The sequence below is a fragment of the Rhinoderma darwinii genome, chromosome 1 (assembly GCF_050947455.1).
Source record: "Rhinoderma darwinii isolate aRhiDar2 chromosome 1, aRhiDar2.hap1, whole genome shotgun sequence".
Taxonomy (NCBI): domain Eukaryota; kingdom Metazoa; phylum Chordata; class Amphibia; order Anura; family Rhinodermatidae; genus Rhinoderma; species Rhinoderma darwinii.
Genome location: NC_134687.1, coordinates 134,898,719 through 134,923,382, shown reverse-complemented (window position 1 = coordinate 134,923,382; position 24,664 = coordinate 134,898,719). Strand labels below are relative to the sequence as shown.

Below are 24,664 nucleotides of genomic sequence, written 5' to 3'. Positions count from 1 at the left end.
AGTGACTGGTCTCAAACTTCAGCGAAGAAAACATCCAGAGCCTGGGAGGAGACCGGGCAAAATGTTATATGTTATTCTAGGTATCCTATGGGGGTCCAAGGTGTGTCAACCTAAGGTATGGGATCCCTGGGAAACAGGGTGAGAGTATGATTCACTAAGGACTTAGCTTGGAGAGTTAAATATTTTAATTTCACTCAAGGTGAGACTGCAATATATGAAATATATTTTTGCGCTGTGTTATAGATCAATGCAAGGATAGAAACATAGCTTAAAAAACTAGCATATTCAGATAAGTACATTTGTACTATCTATGTAAATACCCTAATAAAAAGGATAAGGGACTATATGCTATAGGAACTGATGTTTCAGGTACTGACGCTATAGGGAATTTTTTTTATTTAAGTTAAGAAAAAGGTTGCAACTGAAAGTTTTTTAGTTCCAAAGATAGACCTACCCTCTATAGTTTATCTGACCAACTTCACTTATGAAGATAAATTGGCATTAGAAATAGGTCACAGTGATAAACATGAATGGTTAGCCTGGATGAGATACACTGAAAATCCAAAATAATAGAATTAACTGTATCGCTTACGCAAGAACAGGGCCACATGTTGGTACTATACCTTTCAGGCTATCCGATAAGGAGAACCCACAAGGTCTGCAATGTGTGTTATCTTTATATAATGCATCATATAATCCAGGTGATGAATTATGTAAGACATTCTCTTTATTGTACCCACCTGTGGGGAGAGATGAAATCCCTCCCTTAGTAGTTGCTTACCCAGGCAACTACACCTGCTTTCTGAGGAATGGGCAAGGTAAGAAATAAGGGAACCTCACTGAAGAATTTTGTGACCGATAATGGTAATTACTCCTCTAATTGGTTTACCAACCAGACAAGGGCAAGGACTGATCTCTGGTGGCTATGTGGAGAAAGGAAGGCCAAGTGGCAGGGAGGCTGTACTCTTGTTCAGCTTCGGATGCCATTCCACTTGTTTTTAGCACCTGAGTTTCAGAGAATGAGAAAACACCCTGGTGACTATCTGAATCGCTATAAGCGGTCTATCCATGGAAGTTCCTTTGACCATAGAATATACATAGATGAAGTAGGAGTACCCTGTGGGGTGCCAAATGAGTTTAAGGCCCAAAATCAGATTGCATCAGGCTTTGAGTCTGTACTTTTCTGGTGGTCTACGATAAATAAGAATGTCGACTGTATTAATTATATTTATTACAATAAACAGAGATTTGTTAATTATGCCAGAGATGCAATAAAGGGCATTGCAGATCAGTTGGGACCTACATCTTTAATGGCAAAGCAAAATAGAATGACCCTGGATATATTACTGGCAGAAAAAGGGGATGTCTGCAAAATGTTTGGTATATTCTGTTGTACTTTTATTCCCAATAATACAGCTCCTGATGGCAGTATTACCAAGACATTGGAAGGACTCAATTCCCTGTCCGAAGAGCTTGCGGAAAACTCCAGAATAAATGACATCTTCACCTCATGGATTGAGAGGTAGTTTAGAAAATGGACTGGCTCTGTACTTATTTCCATTGCCGTTATTGCCAGTATATTGACCTTTTGTGGATGCGATACTCTGCATAAGAGGATTGATCCAAAGGTTAATTGAGACCTCAGTGACAAAGACAATGTGCCAAGAGATTCAAAAGAAGAGAACCTGTCCTGGATATTTTATAGAACATTTCTTGATAAATTTACAACAGGGTGGAATGTTATGAAAGTTTTATTTTAAATTTCTACTTATTTGATGCAACGAAATTAAATATACTCTCAGTTATGCAGAACTTCTTAGGAAATGTTTTAGCTTTTAACTTGCTTTCAAGTCTGGGACAGTTGAAATTTCTCAATAAAGTCAGATGCAATTTAGGGAAGTTCAACTTTATCCCAGTTTCAGCTGTAAGTGTCAAAATATGCTATATGAAGCAAAACTGCATTAGACTAGTATTTTGTGTAAGATATTCACTGTCATGTGCAAGATGTCATCTGTTTGTGGTTAAAGTCTATATAAGCCAGAGCTTATGTAATGAAGTCAGACATTGTCTCCTCATCGATGAGAATAAAACTCTTATTGGGATGAAAACTTGAATCGTTATTGCTAAGTAGAGATGAGCGAACTTATGAAAAAATCGGTTCGGCTGGTTCGCCGAATTTCACGGAAAAGTTCAATTCGGACCGAACTAGTTCTGACCAAACCTGTAATTCAAGAAAGCCCGTAAAAATCGTGTATAACACTGTTTAAAAGCCCTAGAAGCCCTGTATAACACTCTTAGGTCACCCATGAGTGTATCCAAGTACTTTTGAGCTGTCTTTAAGGCAAAGTTAGTGTCAAAGTTACGCCAACATGTATGGCTATAGGAAAACGGATGGGACACGGTGATAACTAACAGAAACCACTGCACTTGTGCATGTTGTATGCTTAATGCATTGTTAAAAAAGGTACAAAAATTAACCATTTTTTGCGGCAGATGCCTGCCAGGGTTCATACATATAAGGAGGTAAAAGAAGAAGCAATGGCTTTTGACAAGCCTTCAAAAAATGTACCCTTTATGGTGGCAGATGCCTGCCGGGGTTCATCCATACATGGATGTAAAAGCAACAAGCAATGGCTTTTCACAAACCCCTCCAAAAATTTACCCTTTTTATTGGCAGATGCCTGCCGGGATTCATCCATACATGGATGTAAAAGCAACAAGCAATGGCTTTTCACAAGCCCTCCAGGCCTGCTTGTAGCAGACGGCAGTGGAGGTGTATTGGTGGTAGTAGAGGTAGCCAACCGACAGCAAAGGTGGTGGTGGTAGTAGTAGTAGCAGCACATTAAAACAGACTGGACAGTCACAGGACAAAGCCCTGTGGTGGGGCAGGCCTGCTTGTAGCAGACGGCAGTGGAGGTGTATTGGTGGTAGTAGAGGTAGCCAACGGACAGCAAGGGTGGTAGTAGTAGCAGTAGCAGCACATTAAAACAGACTGGACAGTCACAGACAAAGCCCTGTGGTGGGGCTGGCCTCAGGCCTGCTTGTAGCAGACTGCAGTGGAGGTGTATGGGTGGTAGTAGAGGTAGCCAACGGACAGCAAGGGTGGTGGTGGTGGTAGTAGTAGTAGCAGCACTTTAATAGACTGGACAGTCACAGGACAAAGCCCTGTGGTGGGGCTGGCCTCAGGCCTGCTTGTAGCAGACGGCACTGGGGGTGGATTGGTGGTAGTAGAGGTAGCCAACGGACAGCAAGTGTGGTGGTGGTAGTAGTAGTAGCAGCACATTAACAGACTGGACAGTCACAGGACAAAGCCCTGTGGTGGGGCAGGCCTGCTTGTAGCAGACGGCACTGGAGGTGTATTGGTGGTAGTAGAGGTAGCCAACGGACAGCAAGGGTGGTGGTGGTAGTAGTAGCAGCACATTAACAGACTGGACAGTCACAGGACAAAGCCCTGTGGTGGGGCAGGCATGCTTGTAGCAGACGGCAGTGGAGGTGTATTGGTGGTAGTAGAGGTAGCCAACGGACAGCAAGGGTGGTAGTAGCAGCACATTAAAACAGACTGGACAGTCACAGACAAAGCCCTGTGGTGGGGCTGGCCTCAGGCCTGCTTGTAGCAGACGGCAGTGGAGGTGTATTGGTGGTAGTAGAGGTAGCCAACGAACAGCAAGGGTGGTAGTAGTAGTAGCAGCACATTAAAACAGACTGGACAGTCACAGGACAAAGCCCTGTGGTGGGGCTGGCCTCAGGCCTACTTGTAGCAGACGGCAGTGGAGGTGCATTGGTGGTAGTAGAGGTAGCCAAAGGACAGCAATGGTGGTAGTAGTAGTAGCAGCACATTAAAACAGACTGGACAGTCACAGACAAAGCCTGTGGTGGGGCTGGCCTCAGGCCTGCTTGTAGCAGACGGCAGTGGAGGTGTATTGGTGGTAGTAGAGGTAGGCAACGGACAGCACGGGTGGTGGTAGTAGTAGTAGTAGCAGCACATTAACAGACTGGACATTCAAAGACAAAGCCCTGTGGTGGGGCAGGCCTCAGGCCTGCTTGTAGCAGACGGCAGTGGAGGTGTATTGGTGGTAGTAGAGGTAGCCAACGGACAGCAAGGGTGGTGGTGGTAGTAGTAGTAGCAGCACATTAAAACAGACTGGACAGTCACACCACAAAGCCCTGTGGTGGGGCAGGCCTGCTTGTAGCAGACGGCAGTGGAGGTGTATTGGTGGTAGTAGAGGTAGCCAACGGACAGCAAGGGTGGTAATAGTAGCAGTAGCAGCACATTAAAACAGACTGGACAGTCACAGACAAAGCCCTGTGGTGGGGCTGGCCTCAGGCCTGCTTGTAGCAGACGGCACTGGCGGTGGATTGGTGGTAGTAGAGGTAGCCAACGGACAGCAAATGTGGTGGTAGTAGTAGTAGTAGCAGCACATTAACAGACTGGACAGTCACAGGACAAAGCCCTGTGGTGGGGCTGGCCTCAGGCCTGCTTGTAGCAGACGGCACTGGGGGTGGATTGGTGGTAGTAGAGGTAGCCAACGGACAGCAAATGTGGTGGTAGTAGTAGTAGTAGCAGCACATTAACAGACTGGACAGTCACAGGACAAAGCCCTGTGGTGGGGCAGGCCTGCTTGTAGCAGACGGCACTGGAGGTGTATTGGTGGTAGTAGAGGTAGCCAACGGACAGCAAGGGTGGTGGCGGTAGTAGTAGCAGCACATTAACAGACTGGACAGTCACAGGACAAAGCCCTGTGGTGGGGCAGGCCTGCTTGTAGCAGACGGCACTGGATGTGTATTGGTGGTAGTAGAGGTAGCCAACGGACAGCAAGGGTGGTGGTGGTAGTAGTAGTAGCACATTAACAGACTGGACAGTCACAGGACAAAGCCCTGTGGTGGGGCAGGCCTGCTTGTAGCAGACGGCACTGGAGGTGTATTGGTGGTAGTAGAGGTAGCCAACGGACAGCAAGGGTGGTGGTGGTAGTAGTAGCAGCACATTAACAGACTGGACAGTCACAGGACAAAGCCCTGTGGTGGGGCAGGCCTGCTTGTAGCAGACGGCACTGGGGGTGGATTTTGTGGTAGTAGAGGTAGCCAACGGACAGCAAGAGTGGTGGTAGTAGTAGTAGCAGCACATTAACAGACTGGACAGTCAAAGGACAAAGCCCTGTGGTGGGGCAGGCCTGCTTGTAGCAGACGGCACTGGAGGTGTATTGGTGGTAGTAGAGGTAGCCAACGGACAGCAAGGGTGGTGGTGGTAGTAGTAGCAGCACATTAACAGACTGGACAGTCACAGGACAAAGCCCTGTGGTGGGGCAGGCCTGCTTGTAGCAGATGGCACTGGAGGTATATTGGTGGTAGTAGAGGTAGCCAACGGACAGCAATGGTGGTGGTGGTAGTAGTAGCAGCACATTAACAGACTGGACAGTCACAGGACAAAGCCCTGTGGTGGGGCAGGCCTGCTTGTAGCAGACGGCACTGGAGGTGTATTGGTGGTAGTAGAGGTAGCCAATGGACAGCACGGGTGGTGGTAGTAGTAGTAGTAGTAGCAGCACATTAACAGACTGGACAGTCACAGGACAAAGCCCTGTGGTGGGGCTGGCCTGCTTGTAGCAGACGGCAGTGGAGGTGTATTGGTGGTAGTAGAGGTAGCCAACGGACAGCAAGTGTGGTGGTGGTAGTAGTAGTAGTAGTAGCAGCACATTAACAGACTGGACAGTCACAGGACAATGCCCTGTGGTGGGGCAGGCCTGCTTGTAGCAGACGGCAGTGGAGGTGTATTGGTGGTAGTAGAGGTAGCCAACGGACAGCAAGGGTGGTGGTGGTAGTAGTAGCAGCACATTAACAGACTGGACAGTCACAGGACAAAGCCCTGTGGTGGGGCAGGCCTGCTTGTAGAAGACGGCACTGGAGGTGTATTGGTGGTAGTAGAGGTAGCCAACGGACAGCACGGGTGGTGGTAGTAGTAGTAGAAGCAGCACATTAACAGACTGGACAGTCACAGGACAAAGCCCTGTGGTGGGGCTGGCCTCAGGCCTGCTTGTAGCAGACGGCACTGGGGGTGGATTGGTGGTAGTAGAGGTAGCCAACGGACAGCAAGAGTGGTGGTGGTAGTAGTAACAGCACATTAACAGACTGGACAGTCACAGGACAAAGCCGTGTGGTGGGGCAGGCCTCAGGCCTGCTTGTAGGCACTGGAGGTGTATTGGTGGTAGTAGAGGTAGCCAACGGACAGCAAGAGTGGTGGTGGTAGTAGTAGCAGCAGCACATTAACAGACTGGACAGTCACAGGACAAAGCCCTGTGGTGGGGCAGGCCTGCTTGTAGCAGACGGCACTGGAGGTGTATTGGTGGTAGTAGAGGTAGCCAACGGACAGCAAGGGTGGTGGTGTTGGTAGTAGTAGCAGCACATTAACCGACTGGACAGTCACAGGACAAAGCCCTGTGGTGGGGCAGGCCTGCTTGTAGCAGACGGCACTGGGGGTGGATTGGTGGTAGAAGTAGTAGCAGCAACAACAGCAGTGGCACATTAAAAAAAGAGTGGACAGAACAGAATCCCGTAGTAGCAGGCGGCAGCGGAAGCAGCAACAGCAATGTCAGATCTAATCAGTGGCATCAGGCACAGGGGTTTTAAAATCCTCACTGATCCACGCTTGATTCATTTTCAGAAAGGTGAGATTTTCCAAGCTGTTGGCGGACAATCTTGTTCGCTTAGGGGTGACGAAGCCCCCTGCCGCGCTGAATACCCTCTCTGACGCTACACTGGAGGGTGGACAAGACAGTACACCCATGGCAAACTGGGCCAGTTCTTGCCAATGATCCAATCTGCTGACCCAGAAGTCCATGGGGTCTGGGATCAGGATTTCTGACGGAGAAAGGGCACAGTCCAGGTACGAGTGAACCTGGTTGGTTAGGTGCTGGTGATGGTGAACATCGCTTTGGTGACTACGATGTGTGTCAGGTCAGGGTATTGGATGTAAAAATGTTGTCATCATATTTTCCAAACTAAATTGGCTGCTGCTGCTGCCGCCTATTGCAGAGGTAGCTCTGCCAGAGGCGGTGGAACAATGAGACAGTGGGGAGCGGAGAGTGGCCCCCCCCCGGTCAGACATGCTTGCAGCAGGTGTTTGCCGTTTGAAAGCCGTGACAAGCTGGCTGCATAGCTTCTCTCGATAACAAGCCAATTTTGCCTCCCGCTCGGAAGGCGCAAAAAACTCCCCCATTCTGGCTTTATACCGAGGGTCTAAAAGTGTGGCTATCCAGTACTCATCTCTTTGCTTCATGCTAACAATACGACAATCAGCGCGCAAGTAACGAAGCATACAGCTCGCCATCCTGGCCAGCGTTTCAGAGGGCCCGGTTGGTTCCATCTCCGCCCCATACTGCCATGGTTGTCCATCATCAACGTGGTCGTCATACTCGTCATCAACATCACTGTCATGTTGTGCGGCTGCCTCGTCCCCTATCCCTTCCTGTGTTTCCATCTCCAAATCCAGCTCCTCTTCAGGTCCTGTTTCCTCATCCTCATCCTCCTCCTCAACATCCATAGCCAGATGTGATCCTTCCTCCATCCTTTGCTGAATCATCGCTGTGAGCGTTTGCTCCATAATGAATATCAGCGGCATAACATCGTTCATTCCGCTAGCGTCACGGCTAACAAATCGTGTGGCCTCTTCAAAGGGCCTCAAAACGCGACATGCGTCTCTAACCAGCTGCCAGTGTCTGAGCTCGAAATTACACTGGCTCCAAACGCTGCCCATCTGCTGCATCAGGAAATCATTCACAGCTTTCCGCTGTTCGTACAGACGGTCCAACATGTGCAGGGTGGAATTCCAGGGTGTTGGAACGTCGCAAATCAGGCTGTGTTCTGGGAGATTGTTTTGACGCTGCAAGTCCAGGAGGGCGTGCTTAAATGCATACGAACGTCTAAAGCGAACGCAAACCCTCCTGGACATGGCCAGCACACCCTTCAAACCAACATATGACTAAGAAGCGTGTTATGACCAGATTGATTACATGTGCCATGCACGGAGCATGTGTCAGGTGACCTAGACGCAGTGCAGCCACAACGTTCTTCCCGTTATCTGAGACAACATTGCCCAGTGTGAGTTTCAGAGGAGACAGCCAGCGTGCAATTTCCTCCCTGATGCACAGCAGCAGCTCCTGCCCTGTGTAGCTTTTCTCGCCCAGGCTCAGCAGGTGTAAGACAGCGTTGTGGCGCTTCACCTTGCACCTATGAAAAGAGGAGGGAGGATGAGTGGAAGATACGCTGTGTCCTGTCGGGAACGGGAAGACCTCCATTGAGGAGGGCAAGGAGGAGGAGTAGGAGGAGGAGGATGGTAGGCGCCTGGTGTCCGGAGTTGAACCAGAAAGATACAAGCGTGGAGGTGATAATGCCTGGCATTGCTGCGGTGGTGCATTGGACTGCAAAATATTGACCGTGAAAGACATGTACTGTCCCTGCCCATAGTTGCTGCTCCACGTGTCGACGGTGGCATGTACCCTGCTGCACACGGATAATTGCAAGGACTGGCCCACCTTTTCCTCCACGTGCTTGTGTAAGGCAGGGACAGCTGTTTTGGAGAAGTAATGGCGGCTAGGTATTCGCCACCTAGGCTGAGCGCACGCCATCAATTGCTTAAAGCCGGTGAAGTCGACCAGGTGGTACGGCAGCGACTGCACCACCAACAACTTAGCCAGGTGTGAATTAAGCCGCACGACAAGTGGATGACTGGGTATATATTGTTGCTTATTGGACAATGATTCCGTAATGGATAACTGACGGGACGTAGGAGGAGCACTAGATGACAGTGATGATGATGACAACGAGATGGTGGATAAGGCCTGGCTACTACTTAGATGACAGGGACTCGGAGCAGCAGCAGCGGCAGAGGGGTCTTCATTAGATGTACATGATGGTGGGGCATGTTAATTGTCCCACATGGTATTGTGATGCCACTCCATGTGTTTACTTAGAGCGGTAGTTCCTACATTGCTGCCCTGCCCACGCCTTATTTTCTGCTTACAGATACGGCACTGTGCCATGTTTTTGTCCTCCGGGAAGGTACAGAAAAATTGCCACACGGCAGAGTACCGTAAAGAGGTAGTACCACGTCCACCACCACCACCCGAGCTTGCCCCTTGTCTGGCAGGCTTTTTTCGGGAGCCTACACCAGTAGCAGCAGTGTCGCCGTCACCGGCTCCTGAGCTGACCCTACCGCTGCAACGTTTTGCAGATTGACTTCTGCCCCTACCTCGGCTTGGCTGTTTATCACTGCCAGTGCCGCCACTACTACCCTCCTCCTCTGACGCCGTCATCACCTCGTCACCTGGTTCCCACGTCCTGTCTAAAACAACATCATCATAGCCCTCCTCATCATCCCGGTCACTTCTGTCACTGTGTTGTGAATGTGATGTGACATCATGGCGGGCTCCATGCCCCCCCTCATTACTGCGTCTGCCACCACGGCTACCACCAACACCCCCACTACCACAGCTCGGACACCGCTTCCACCTCCTCCACCGCCGCAACACACTCCGTTGGCTGACTCGCGGAAAACAAATCATCATCACTATGTTGTTCAGTAATATCTTCCTTCGCACCCGAGGAGATGTCTCTTAGGACTCTCAGGAAAGATGGCTTCCCGCTAGGAAGGGGGAGTGAAGACATAGATGATGGAATGGAAACGTTAGAAATACCCATATTACTACTGTCACTGTGCCAAGGAACTGTAGAGGATCTGGAATAAAACGAAACCTGGCTTGAAGCCAGATCGTCAGAGTCTTCCTGCTGAGATGACCGCGAGCCAGCCAACCAGTCCACAATGGCCGTATTGTCTAAAGTAACCCGCCCACCAGAGGAGATGGACAAGTCTGGCTTTCTGATACTGCTACTACTACCAGCAGGCACATGGCTGCTGCTACTAGTGGAACTGGGCACATGTCTTGTGCCACAAATGCTGGTACTGGGTCTGGCACCAACAGATCCAACATTTGGACTGGAAGAGGACATGGCATGGGTGTTTTTTTCTCTACCCTGTCATTTCACAACCTTTTTTTTACGAGACATTTCACTGCTGGAGTGCAGCAAGTTGAATCAAAACCCCGGGGATGAGCCCCTTCTAAAAGTGTATTCACACACTGGCTTGGCAAATGGCAATGAATGAGAATTTCTATCAGCCACTGTGCACTGACTCAGGGAATGCTGGCCCTAGGCGTTGTAGTACTACAAAGGATGCCTCAGCTGCCTGTATTGCAAGTTGGATGCAACGGGGATGAGCCCCTTCTAAAAGCATATTCACACACTGGCTTGGCAAATGGCAATGAATGAGAATTTCTATCAGCCACTGTGCACTGACTCAGGGAATGCTGGCCCTGGGCGTTGTAGTACTACAAAGGCTGCCTCAGCTGCTTGTATTGCAAGTTGGATTCAACGGGGATGAGCCCCTTGTAAAAGCGTATTCACACACTGGCTTGGCAAATGGCAATGAATGAGAATTTCTATCAGCCACTGCACTGACTCAGGGAATGCTGGGCGTTGTAGTACTACAAAGGCTGCCTCAGCTGCCTGTATTGCAAGTTGGATGCAACGGGGATGAGCCCCTTCTAAAAGCGTATTCACACACTGGCTTGGCAAATGGCAATGAATGAGAATTTCTATCAGCCACTGTGCACTGACTCAGGGAATGCTGGGAGTTGTAGTACTACAAAGGCTGCCTGTATTGAAAGTTGGATGCAACGGGGATGAGCCCCTTCTAAAAGCGTATTCACACACTGGCTTGGCAAATGGCAATGAATGAGAATTTCTATCAGCCACTGCACTGACTCAGGGAACGCTGGGCGTTGTAGTACTACAAAGGCTGCCTCAGCTGCCTGTATTGCAAGTTGGATGCAACGGGGATGAGCCCCATCTAAAAGTGTATTCACACACTGGCTTGGCAAATGGCAATGAATGAGAATTTCTATCAGCCACTGTGCACTAACTCAGGGAATGCTGGGAGTTGTATTACTACAATGGCTGCCTGTGTTGCAAGTTGGATGCAACGGGGATGAGCCCCTTCTAAAAGCGTATTCACACACTGGCTTGGCAAATGGCAATGAATGAGAATTTCTATAAGCCACTGTGCACTGACTCAGGGAATGCTGGGTGTTGTAGTACTACAAAGGCTGCCTCAGCTGCCTGTATTGCAAGTTGGATGCAACGGGGATGTGCCCCTTCTAAAAGCGTATTCACACACTGGCTTGGCAAATGGCAATGAATGAGAATTTCTATCAGCCACTGTGCACTAACTCAGGGAATGCTGGGAGTTGTAGTACTACAAAGGCTGCCTGTATTGCAAGTTGGATGCAACGGGGATGAGCCCCTTCTAAAAGCGTATTCACACACTGGCTTGGCAAATGGCAATGAATGAGAATTTCTATAAGCCACTGTGCACTGACTCAGGGAATGCTGGGTGTTGTAGTACTACAAAGGCTGCCTCAGCTGCCTGTATTGCAAGTTGGATGCAACGGGGATGTGCCCCTTCTAAAAGCGTATTCACACACTGGCTTGGCAAATGGCAATGAATGAGAATTTCTATCAGCCACTGCACTGACTCAGGGAATGCTGGGCGTTGTAGTACTACAAAGGCTGCCTCAGCTGCCTGTATTGCAAGTTTGATGCAACGGGGATGAGCCCCTTCTAAAAGCGTATTCACACACTGGCTTGGCAAATGGCAATGAATGAGAATTTCTATCAGCCACTGTGCACTGACTCAGGGAATGCTGGGCGTTGTAGTACTACAAAGGCTGCCTCAGCTGCCTGTATTGCAAGTTTGATGCAACGGGGATGAGCCCCTTCTAAAAGCGTATTCACACACTGGCTTGGCAAATGGCAATGAATGAGAATTTCTATCAGCCACTGTGCACTGACTCAGGGAATGCTGGGCGTTGTAGTACTACAAAGCCTGTCTGTATTGCAAGTTGGATGCAACGGGGATGAGCCCCTTATAAAAGCGTATTCACACACTGGCTGAGTAGTGAGTAGTGGATGAGCCCCTTCGATTGCTGGATTCCTGCCTTTTAGATTCCTAAAGCTTTCCCTTACTGCACAGAGATGCTATCCCTACAGCTCCTGTCTCTAAAATGCCCGCTGAGCTCCGTGCACAGACTTTTATTGCAGGCTTGAGCCCGCCCCTATGCTGCCTCCCGATTGGCTGGCAGAGCCGTTTGCAAGGCATTATGGGGTAGCCTGATGTCAGGTGATATTGTGAAATACTCCATTTTACATCTAACATGTAGCAGGCGCCAAAATGCAGCCGGGTTCGGTCAAAACGGGTTCGGCCGAACCCGGTGAAGTTCGGATTCGCTGCGAACCGAACTTTTCCCGATGTTCGGACCGAAACCGGGTTCGGTTGTCCCGGTTCGCTCATCTCTATTGCTAAGTATGGAAAATTCTTCTAACAGTCACCATATTCTGAGAGCCAAAACTTTTTTTATTTTTCTATAAATTTGTGAGGGCTTAAATTTTGTGGGGGAGCTGTAGTTTTCACCGATACCATTTTGGGGTACATGCGACTTTTTGATCACTTTTTATTCCTTTTTTTTTGGAGAGCTAATGTGACCAAAACACAACAATTTGCATTTTTTATATATATACCGTATTTTTCGGACTATAAGACGCAGTTTTTAGCAAGAATAAATCTTGGTCCCTACGTCTTATAGTCAGCAGTCAAGGGACCCGGCAGCGCTTGGCCCCGTGACCGCTTCTTACTTAACCCCTTCCCGACCCGTGGCACATCATTGAGCAGGGAGGGGATGATGTTTGGAGCGGACCAGGCTCTCGCGCTGAGCCCGCTCCATAAACTGCAGGTGTCAGCTGTGTTTCACTGCTCTAATGGCCAAGGAACAGCGATGGCGCTGTTCCTGACTGTTTAACTAGTAAAATGCCTCGGTCAATAGCGACCGCAGCATTTATAGGGATCTTCCCGTGAAGGACATTTATGTCATATCCACAAGATATGTAATAAATATTAAATAGATGCGGTTCCCACCTCTGGGACCCGCACCTATCGCTAGAACAGAGCCCCCTAAACCGCGTTCTATCTTACCCGGCTCCGCTGTCTCCCGGCTACTTCCTGGTTACACGGTCAAGTTACGGAAACAGCGTAACTCGCTGAGCTACGCTGTTTCCGTAAGCCCCATAGAACTGAATAGTAGTTACGGAAACCATAACTACGCTGCTTCTGTTACTGCCATTCACTACTATGGGAGTTACGGAAACAGCGTAGCTCAGCGAGTTACGCTGTTTACGTAACTCATCCATGTATCGCAGTGTATTGTACCAGCGATCTCATGATTACATAAATTTTCAGGACTGTAAAAAAAAAAAAAAAAGTTAAAAGAAATAAAGTTTTCCCCAAGCACAATGTAAAAATAAAAAAATTATTTAAAAAATTGGTATCGCTGCGACCTGAAAAGTCAGAAACTATTACAATGTAGCATTATTTGACTCACACAGTGAACGGCGTAAAAAAGATAAATTTAAAGCCCCAGAATTGTTGTCTTTTGGTCACCATAGCGCTAAAAATAATGAAATAAAAAGTGATAAAAAAATCGTATGTACCAAAAAAATGGTGCTAATAAAAACTACAGCTCATCCCACAAAAAATAAGCCCTCACACCGCTCAAATGATGGAAAAATATAAGTTGTGGCTCTCGGAATGTAATGAAACCGAACAAATAATTTTTTTTTAACCTATAATTTTTTCTTTGTAAAAGAAGTAAAATATTAATATTTTTCTTATTTTCTGTTGTCTTAATAGTCCCAAAAATACGGTATATATATTTTTTGTACATCGTTCACCGAGCGGGTTAAACAATGATATATTGTGATAGCTCGGACTTTTACAGACTCGGCGATACCAGTTATGTTAAAGGGGTTGTCCCAAGTTGACTCAAATTTTTTTTTTTATACATTCTAAGCAGGAAATGAATTTTAAAACATTTGGTGTTAAAAAAAAATTCAAATTCATTTCCTAAGTGCCTTTTTTTTACACTTGATAACTCAGCAAGTGCTGGTTATCTTTTCTAAAAAGGGGCGTGAGCGGCTTGATGTCAATCAAGCCGCTCCACTCTGCAGTGTGCGCGCTTTCGATGTTGCTAGATACTGTAGTTCTAGCAACATCGGGAGAATGTTCGTCTCAAGCGGGCATGGTAAGCCTGATTGAGACGAACTTACCGTGAATGTACTGTACACTACACTACACTACACTACACTACATTCACCCCGTTTCGGCAAGCCACTTTTCCCTCCCCCACCCTGTCACTACATTTTTGTACCCGCCGCATCGGTGCTGTATCAGCACCCGGCGAACAACTAAAAATATATAAAATAAAATAATAATCACCTAAGACGTTCTAACGGCGCTCTGAACGGTCCCGTCACTTGCCATCTTCCTTCTTCTTGGCGCCGCTCGCATTCATAGTAACAATGCGTTGTGGCGCAGATGACGTAATCATATCAGGCCCACGTGATTACGTCATCTGCGCCCACCGCTCTGTTATTGTGAATGGGAGAAGAAAAGTGACGGGACCGTTCAGCTCTTCGTGGGAACGTCTTAGGTGAGTTTATTTTTGTATGTATGTTGTCATGTATGTATGTATGTATGTATGTTTTCTTGTATGTATGTTGTCATGTTTGTATGTGTATATGTGTTCGGGTACTAATCAGTCTCAACCGGCAGGGATAATACGCTGAGTTCGTACGAAAGGAATCACACCACACAGAGTCTGGTACAAAGCTCCTTACTCAGCATCAGGAGAGGCGTCACTGCTTTATTACACACATTTGTTCTATATCTCCTTTCTCCTGGGGGTGGGTACATGTTATCACACTTTTATAAAAGCACGTATCACTGTAAGCCTCTTGTTACTTGTGTCATCCTTGGATAGGTTCACCCTTATCTGGTCCTTTAGATATGTCTTCATAGTTCATAGTTCGTTCATACCAGGAAGTGACTTGTTATTTTATTAGTGCGTAGTCCCTGTTCAGGGGCCAACTTGCCACGTATACTTATCTAATCCTACTATTGCTTCATCACAATTATGTACACAACTCTATAGTCTATATTTTATTAAAGAAAGAAAATTATTATAAACATTAACTTCTGTCCACTCCATCCTTCACAGTCCCCCCTTTTATCATTATTTTCTTCATTTCTTAACCTAAGTGTGTCCATGCTCTGGGAAAGGGGAGTAAAAGGATTTTTTCACCAGTTTGAGACGAGCCTCCCCTATTAGGAGACCCCCCTTTGTAGCTGGACTTAAAGAGTCGGTGCACACCCTACACTATCTATTCATCTTCAGAACAATAGTCTCGATAAAGGGTGGTTGTTTTCATGGATGGAGTTGGTAAAAGTCCTTCAATTTCTGAAGAAAACATAAAAGTGGGAGTTACTTCAGTTATAGTTTTAGTCATTAATTTCTTTATACATGGTAATACACAACAAGCAATAACTGCGAAAAGCACTAGAAAAATTAAGATTACAATCCCAATTTGGGCCAGAATTTTCTGCCATCCGGTTAACCATGAGAAATACTGATCCCATGGGTCTGTGAAACCTGAATTTCGTTTTAATTCCTCGGATAAAGAAACAATCTGTTTGATTGCCATGGTTACTTTGCCGTTTGGTCCTGTGTTATCTGGAATAAAAGTACAACAGGTAGTACCTATCATGGCACAAACGCCTCCTTTTTCTGCTAGTATCATATCAAGGGCCATACGGTTCTGGAAAGTCATAGTAGATGTGGGTCCTAACTGGTCAGCTAGACCTTGTAAAGCGTCCCTAGTATAGTTAACAAACCGTTGCTGGTTGTAATAGATATAATTTATCCAATCTACATTTTTGTTAGCTGTGATCATAGGGATTAATGATTCAAATCCAGCTGCTACCTGATCCCGGGCCTTGAATTCATCTGGGACCCCCCTTGGGACTCCTATAGCATCTATATACACATGGGGGTCAAAACTTCCTTTCAGATCTCTTTTTTCCCTTGTTAATATGTGACTATTTTGAGAGGTGGTCTCTTGGGTCTCAGAGAGTATATGAAAAGGCATGATCGCTTTCGCCAGGGTGCATTCTCCCTTCCAGTTCCCTCCGATCCGAGTTCTAATTTTCATGTCCCCACAGATCCAATATATATCCCCTAATGACTGGACCTGGTTCTGAAGGAGGCTTCCATTTATTGAGCTATACGTCCCACACCACTGGTTACTAAAGTTTCCTACAAATCTCCCTTCTCCCTCATAATTTACATAACAGGTGTAGTTCCCGGGGTATATAGTAAGTCCCTCTCGATTCTTGGGGGTCTCAGTTATGATAGGATATTCTTTCTTCCAATTTTCACACTCATTTTGTTCAGTAGTAGTATTGGTGAATAAACTAAAAAAACATGGCTGAATTTGTTTTGGGATTTCTAAGGGTACCATACCTAAATGGGGTCTAGCCCCAGCACAAACATAGCAATTGCTTTTGTTTACTTTAGTGGCGGAATATTTCATCCATTCCAACCATAGATTTGTATCCCCAAATCCAGTTTCCATAGCCATAGTGTCTTCGAATCCTGGGTTCGCGATTGCAACTATTTGTGAGATGGTTCGGATCCTAGGGGCAACGGGGTTTGGCTGTTCAATAATAAATTTTTCCCATTCTGTGGAATTTACCATATCCATAATTCTAAATGGACCCTCAGGTCCCACATAGCCGAGACTCCCTGTATAAGACGACAGCCAATACTGTCCCCCATCTGTGTGTTTGGGATTTTCTATAGTTAGAATCAGTGGATTACAGCTACCTACATTTTGACACTGGCTACGAAATGGGGTCTTAGTAAGGGTCATCCTAGTTATTAGAGATTTTCCGCTATCATCCTTTTTGTTTAAAGCGCTAGGGGGTTGATATCCCCAATCTCTTCCAGTGTTCCATCCCACGGAGCCCCAGTATTTACCCTGAGTTCCCCAATTATCATCCGTAACACATATATATTGTTCTCCTTCTCCTATGGTTTTGATCCAGTGTCTTCCCCAATCATAGTTCAACCCGTATTCCCACTGTCTATGGTTACAGTCTATTATTTGACAATAATCGAATGTGTAAGTGGCTACATGGGTGTTGCTTGAATTAAACCAGAGGACAGTCATATCGTCGATCTTAGTGACCGCTACCTGTCCGGTTACTACCCATGCTGTACCACACAAAAGGATATACTGGATCATTTCGGAACTTCCACTCGTTTGCAATGGGAAGCGTGAATCCAAGTAGGGCGACCCTCAACTTTCACAGCGGTAGTGGTGGTCAGTATGACTTGGTATGGGCCCTCGAATCGTGATTCTAGAGATCCTCGGACATGCTTCTTGACTACCACAAATTCTCCAGGTTTAATGTCGTGGGTGGTAGTATCTGCTTCCGGATCTGGAAAAGAGGAGTATACTGCAGAATGTGTTATTGTCAGTTCCTTACATAATGCAATTACAAAGTTCACTAGATTGTCATTTCCCATGCTAAGCTGCTGGGGGTAGTAGTGGCCTAACCTTGGGGGACCACCAAATAGTATTTCATAAGGCGTCAATCCTGTAGGGGCTTTAGGGGTGTTCCTAACCGAGTATAATGCTATAGGTAATAGTTCTGGCCATGCCATGTTCAGTTCTTGGCTGGCTTTCAAAAGTTTGTTTTTTAGGGTACCATTAAGTCTTTCTACTTTCCCGCTACTTTGAGGATGGTATGGAGTATGTAGTCCTAGATCAGCCCCGACTAATTTCCAAATTGCCGATGTGATATCTGCAGTAAAGGCTGGTCCTTGATCGCTTTCTATTACTTCTGGAATTCCGAATCTGCATATTACTTCCTTCATAAGTTTCTTTGCAGTAGTCCTGGCTGTCATATTGGTGACCGGGTAAGCCTCGGGCCATCCTGAAAACATATCGATTACCACTAGTAGATATTCGTATTTGCCACTTTTAGGCAGTTGTGTGTGATCTATTTGAATTCTTTGAAACGGATAGGATGTCCTGGCGAGGTGTTTTGCAGGAGTGGTCATAGTCCTTCCAGGGTTGCATCGATTGCAGATTATGCATGTCCGGCAATACTGGGTGACAGGGGTGGATATTCCTGGGGCCAGGTATAGTTTGTTGATTGCCGTTACCATCTGGTTTTTCCCTCGGTGGGTAGGACCGTGTGCCCACTGTACAATTGCTGGGTACAGGGCTCTCGGGAGGGCAACTCGTTTGTCCTTTCTCCATATTCCTTGTTTATCCACACTTGCTCCTTCCGTCTGCCATTGCTGTCTGTCCTCAGGGGTACTATTGTTCTGGAAGATGGTAACTTGGTTGATGGCGTCGGTTCCTTCCACATTTGGTATCTGTTCTCTGGCCCGCGACCTAGTCATAATCTGAAGGTAGCTTATTTGATCCGGACTCCCTTCTGACTCTTTTCCGTAAGTTGCTGCCCACTTTGCCGTCTCGTCTGCCAGCTTATTTCCTTGTGCTTCTTCTGTTTGGGCTTTTCCATGGGCTTTGGTCTTGAGTATGGCCACTTTTTCTGGACGAGTCAAGGCTTCAAGTAATTCAGCCACAGCTTGCGCATGCCTGATTGGGGTACCAGCAGCTGTTGCAAAACCTCTGATTGCCCAGATCTGTCCAAAGTCGTGGGCCACACCGAAGGCGTATCTGGAATCCGTATATATGTTAGCTGTGTGGTTGGCCGCTTCGTGGCATGCCTCTGTGAGGGCTTTTAATTCAGCTTCTTGTGCAGATTTGTGGGGTGGCATCCGGCCTGCTCGGATGGTTTCGTGCAGTGATACCACAGCGTATCCAGTGTGGAATTTACCTTGTTCATCAGCATAACGTGATCCATCAGTGAAAAGAATGAGGTCCGGGTTGTCAAGTGGAGTGTCAGATACCGTGGAGGGAGATGTTGCTTGCTGCTGCATAAGTTGTAAGCAGTCATGAGATTGTGCATGATCTGATTCCGTATGGGGTTCTTGATCTTGATCCCCCCTTACAAGGGGCAGAAGGGTGGCCGGATTGAGCGTATGGCAGCGCTGTAAAGTGACGTTGTCTGGAAGGAGAAGAGAACATTGAAGACGCATACGTCGTTGTAAGGAAAGTTGTTTTTGTTGACTTTGAAGTATGATTGCGGATAAGTCATGTGGAGCTAAAATGGTGACTGGATGTCCGAGAATAAAGGGTGATGTTTTGTCCAGTAATATCTGTGCAGCCAGCACAGCTCGTAGGCACATGGGTGCGGCTTGCGATACAGGGTCCAGTTTCGCCGAGAAGTACCCAATAGGTCTAGGTTTTCCTCCATGTGTTTGAGTGAGGACAGCAGATGCATGGCCTTGGTTTTCTGAGATGTATAGTTGGAAAGGTAGTTGGTAGTTGGGGATGCCCAGGGCTGGGGCTGTAGAAATGATATGTTGTAGTTCACAGAACGATTGTACAGCAATAAGGGGGAGATTGGGCATCCAGGAGGGATCAGAAACGCAGGCGTATAGAGGATGCATGAGTTGAGATGCGTTGGGAATCCATTGTCGAGAGTAGGTTACCATTCCTAAAAAGGCCTGCAATTGCGTAAGGCCAGTAGGGAGAGGTATGGCAAGAATAGTAGAGACTCGTTCCAAGGTGAGATGTCGTGATCCTTGTGAAATACAGTGTCCTAGAAAGATAACTTTGGGGGCACACCATTGCAGTTTCTTTTTGGAGATTTTGCAGTTAATTTGTGCGAGAAATGTGAGAAGACTTAGAGAGAGAACTGAACACAAGGAGGTGTTTGGTGCTGATAGGAGTAAGTCGTCAACATATTGGAGAAGGGTGGCTTCCGGATGTGCAGCTATCCATGGTAGAAGAGAAGACGTGAGGGCTTGAGTGAAGTGATTTGGGGAGTTCTGCGCACCTTGAGGCATGACAGTCCAAGTGTACTGGGCGCCTTGATGAGTGAAAGCGAAAAGATACTGGGAGTCTTGATGTAATGGTACACTGAAAAATGCATTGGCTAGGTCAATAACGGTGAAGGACGAATGTGAAGGGGGAATGTCACTGAGGAGCGTGTGTGGGTTAGGCACCACTGGAGTTTCCATGATAGTTACTGCATTGATAGCGCGTAAGTCTTGAACTAATCTATAAACAGTAGGGGAACCCGGTATTGATTTCTTTTTGACAGGAAAAAGTGGAGTGTTGGCTGGTGAAATACACTGGACTAGCGCACCTTTGTCCAGAAGGGCTTGGATTTGTAGCTGCAGAGATGTTTCTTGGTCACGACGTAAGGGGTATTGGGGAATACGAGGCAGGGGCACCGTAGGATCTTTGAGAAAAACACGGACAGGAGGGACAGGTAGCTTGCCTATATCGTCAGGTCCGGTAGACCAGAGGGAGGGGGGTAAAGAACTGGCTACATCCGGTGGAATATCCGAGGTTGAGGAGTGTGGTGCCGGTTGAGATAAAAACAACGGTACAGTTCGGAGGAGACAGGTATCTTCGTCCGTAAGAGAGATACTGGTAGAAAGGTGCATTCCCAATTCATCGTATATAATATGGGCTTTGAGCTTGTGTAAGAGGTCGGCTCCTAAAAGGTTCAATGGGCAAGTCTTTGACACTATAAATTGAGAGACGTATTTCTGACTTTTCCCAATAGGTAGAGGCTGCGTAAGACGTGACGTAGTGGCGACTCCATCGACGGAAAGAAAGTCTTCAGAAAGAGCACAGGAGGAGGGTAGGTCAGAAGTCTTGATTACGGAGGTGGCTGCACCTGTGTCTACTAGAAAAGGAAGCTCATGGCCGTCTACAGTGAGATAGACGGAGGAAATGGGTCCAATACGGGGGTTGGTTAGGGCCATGAGTTCTGCGGGCTTGCCTTTATCCTATGGTCTGTCTGGCTGTAGTGGTGGATGCCTATCTGGTCCGTTAAAGGTTGGAGGTGGACGAGGATACCTAGGTGGTGGGGGATGGTTGCGGCTTGTGTCTTGAGTTTCTCTAGGAGAACGGCATTGGCTACGGAAATGTCCTGGTCGCCCACAATTGTAACAAAAGATATCACCCCGTCTTCGGGGTGAGGGGCGATGTTCCTGCAAATATGGGTAATTCTGTAATGATGGGCGAGGAAATTGTGGTGGTGGATGAGTATACATAGGGGTAGGTACTGACGAAAAGGGATGGGGAGCGATGTCCGCAAGCATAAGGGGTCCGGGCTTGGGTGTTGGGTGTTGAAAGGAAGCTTGTAGTTGTCTATCTATAGCCTTGGCAATGAGAAGAACTTGACGGGGTTCCATGTCGGGGTATTCTGGGCGGGTGCTGCAAAGTTTGGTTTTTACAGGATCTCTGAGTCCTGTAACGAAGGATGATACGAGAAGCGTCTTCTGTACTTTCTTCTGCATGTCATATCCTTGGTCTTGAAACAGCATTTGGATACGTGTAAAAAACTTCTCGACAGATTCTTTCTCTTCCTGAGTGCAATCGGATATATTGGTGGTAGAGTCCCCAACTCTGTCCTGCGCCCAGGCTTTTATTTGGCGGGTGAATTCAACACCGGAGTGGTACATACAGTCGTCACCTACTCTATCGGTGTCTAGAGCGGAGCTAATGATTGGCCAGAACCTATCCCCGGCTTTAATACTGGATACGTGTAGCAAATCTTTCCAAGTGGGGGAATAAGTTTGCTGCACTTGGCGTAGCTTTCGGTAAAATCCCATAGGATTTTTCTCTGGGTCTTCTAGGATTGCACATATGCTTTGGACTTGGGGTGGGGTGAACGGGGCATAGGTCGTTGGGGGTAGGTGATTGAGAAGGGGGACCGGGGATGCTCGGGTCAAGACACCAGGTTTAGGACATTCGGGGGAGGTAGGTTCGTGGGCTAGAACTGGAGTATCACAGCGATTAGAAGGAGGGTCTACGGGTAGAGATGGCGAAAATGGGGATTTAAGGGCAGTTACTGCGGCCGCTATCGCTGAGGGGTCAGTACTAACGATTCGGATTTCTTGAATGGAGCGCACGGGGGCGTGTTCTTTTATTGTGGTGATTATAGTCTCGGCACACTGATAGAGGGGAAATCCAAATATGCCTGCACCAAGGAGTGGCAGGGCCAACGTAGTGAAAACTTTATTTTCAACAAGGTCAAGCACTGAACAGACACTTTGTTTTAACAAGGCTACACATTCGGAGTGTTTAGAAGGGTTGTACAGGGGCCCTACTGCATGAATAATAACTTTACAGGGGAGAAGGCCCGGACCCGTGAGAACAGCGTGTCCTGTTGGGAGTGGCCCTACAAGCTGGACAATGTCATCACAATCGGATTGAATGGAAGCACCGCCATGTTCGATGATGGCTCTTGCCAATCCACCCCTATGTTGTAGATTCATATTGGCAGCGTTCACTATGGCGTCTACCCTTTGGGTGACCATATTCCCGTGTCCCACTGTTAAAAGTGAATTCCCTTCCCATATCATACGCTGTATCTGGGGATTCCATTGTTCCGGAAAGGATTCAGGGGGTGGCGCTGGCCATTCTGGGAATTGTGGTCGGGGGGCCACGGGTGGCCGTCCAGCCAGAGGGAGGGGTAGCGGACGACTAGGGGGAGGCGGTGACTGTGAAGGAGGTATAGCAGGCGGGATTGTAATTGTAATCTCTTCCCCCCATCCTCCCTCCGAATGTTCGGATTGGGCATCATCATTAGGATGGATACATCTCCTTCTGGCCGCTAATTGATGGGCGATGGGTGTAGTGGATATAAGGGGGTTGGCGCTACGGGTGGTCACTGGCATTAGAGGAACGTCAGCTGTGACCTTATCCTCCGGAGGGGGCTTATAAAATCCACCTTCTTGTGTGAGTACCGGATATAACGGAACAACAGGTTTAGGTGTACCAAGATGGCCTCCGGGGGCGGGGAGTGGTGCCGAAGGCGTGGCATATATGGGAGGATCAGGGCGTGGAAAGTGACATGATACACAATATTCAACTTGGGGCGGGTTCTGTTGACCACAACTGGGACACTCCCACGCAGTTAGAATTCCACCGTCGCCATTATAGGTCGGTGGCTGGACACGTTCTTTGTAATACACATATTTGATGATTTTACCCTTTCTGTCTCGTATTTCTTGCTCAGTAAACTTGTCTTTAGTTATGGCTATGGCTGTTCTTTGCCAAGCTAATGCTTCATCTAACTTTCCTTCGTCACTTAATCTTCCCTTGTTTTCCCTAAGAGCTGCAGCCCATTCTCCTGGTTGTAACCTTCCATCTATAAATATGCCACATATGTGCATAACTTTCTTACTATTTTCTACATTCTTCTTGCCTTCTCTTTTTTCTACTATCTCTTTTGCGGTTAATGAACCACATTCCTTTGCCTGTCTCTTTGTTTTAAACACATTAAACATACTGTTCTATATTTAACACCGTCCTGAGAATGAAACCTTATTCTCGATGTTTCTGAACACAAAACACAATTATAACTGACTGTCTGTCTCTGTCGTCTTAATGGTATCAAACTATACCCTGCGACTAATTGAATTATTACACTTATACCTGTCGTCTTAATGGTATCAAACTATACCCTGCGACTAATTGAATTATTACACTTATACCTGTCGTCTTAATGGTATCAAACTATACCCTGCGACTAATTAAATTATTACACTTATACTTATCACCTATGCCGGCGAGACGCGACTATCTATACTATGATTCTTGGAGCCACACAGCGGGTTAACTCTCTGTCGCTGAGAGTGTGGCCGGGATCGACTCCAAATACCTCGGTATCTTATCACCTGCTCACTCTCCCACACGAATAAGAGCCAATATTCATAAACATGAACTTAACCTTACCGTGTTTTATTTGAAGCTGATCAGACTTCCTGGGAGCGTGGCTGGCGATTCAATGTTGAGGCGTCTGGGGGTCGTCGATCACGGACACGGCTTATCCCTCGAGTGTGGCCCCACGTTGGGCGCCAAAATGTTCGGGTACTAATCAGTCTCAACCGGCAGGGATAATACGCTGAGTTCGTACGAAAGGAATCACACCACACAGAGTCTGGTACAAAGCTCCTTACTCAGCATCAGGAGAGGCGTCACTGCTTTATTACACACATTTGTTCTATATCTCCTTTCTCCTGGGGGTGGGTACATGTTATCACACTTTTATAAAAGCACGTATCACTGTAAGCCTCTTGTTACTTGTGTCATCCTTGGATAGGTTCACCCTTATCTGGTCCTTTAGATATGTCTTCATAGTTCATAGTTCGTTCATACCAGGAAGTGACTTGTTATTTTATTAGTGCGTAGTCCCTGTTCAGGGGCCATCTTGCCACGTATACTTATCTAATCCTACTATTGCTTCATCACAATTATGTACACAACTCTATAGTCTATATTTTATTAAAGAAAGAAAATTATTATAAACATTAACTTCTGTCCACTCCATCCTTCACATATGTGCATGTATGTGTATATGTGCATGTATGTTTTCATGTATGTTTGCATGTATGTATGTTTGCATGTATGTATGTTTGTATGTATGTATGTATGTATGTTTTCTTGTATGTATGTTGTCATGTTTGTATGTGTATATGTGCATGTATGTTTTCATGTATGTTTGCATGTATGTATGTTTGCATGTATGTTTGCTTGTATGTATGTATGTTTGCTTGTATGTATGTTT

At 46.9% G+C, this 24,664-nt stretch overlaps 1 long non-coding RNA gene across 1 annotated transcript; it reads right to left on the bottom strand.

Moving 5' to 3' along the window:
• Window positions 1–15,081: 15,081 nt before the first annotated feature.
• Window positions 15,082–24,430, bottom strand: LOC142737372 (uncharacterized). The gene is made up of 2 exons (XR_012880577.1): window positions 23,833–24,430; window positions 15,082–15,392 (listed from the first exon to the last, which is right to left on the bottom strand). It is a non-coding gene; the product is annotated as an uncharacterized LOC142737372 (long non-coding RNA).
• Window positions 24,431–24,664: the final 234 nt, after the last annotated feature.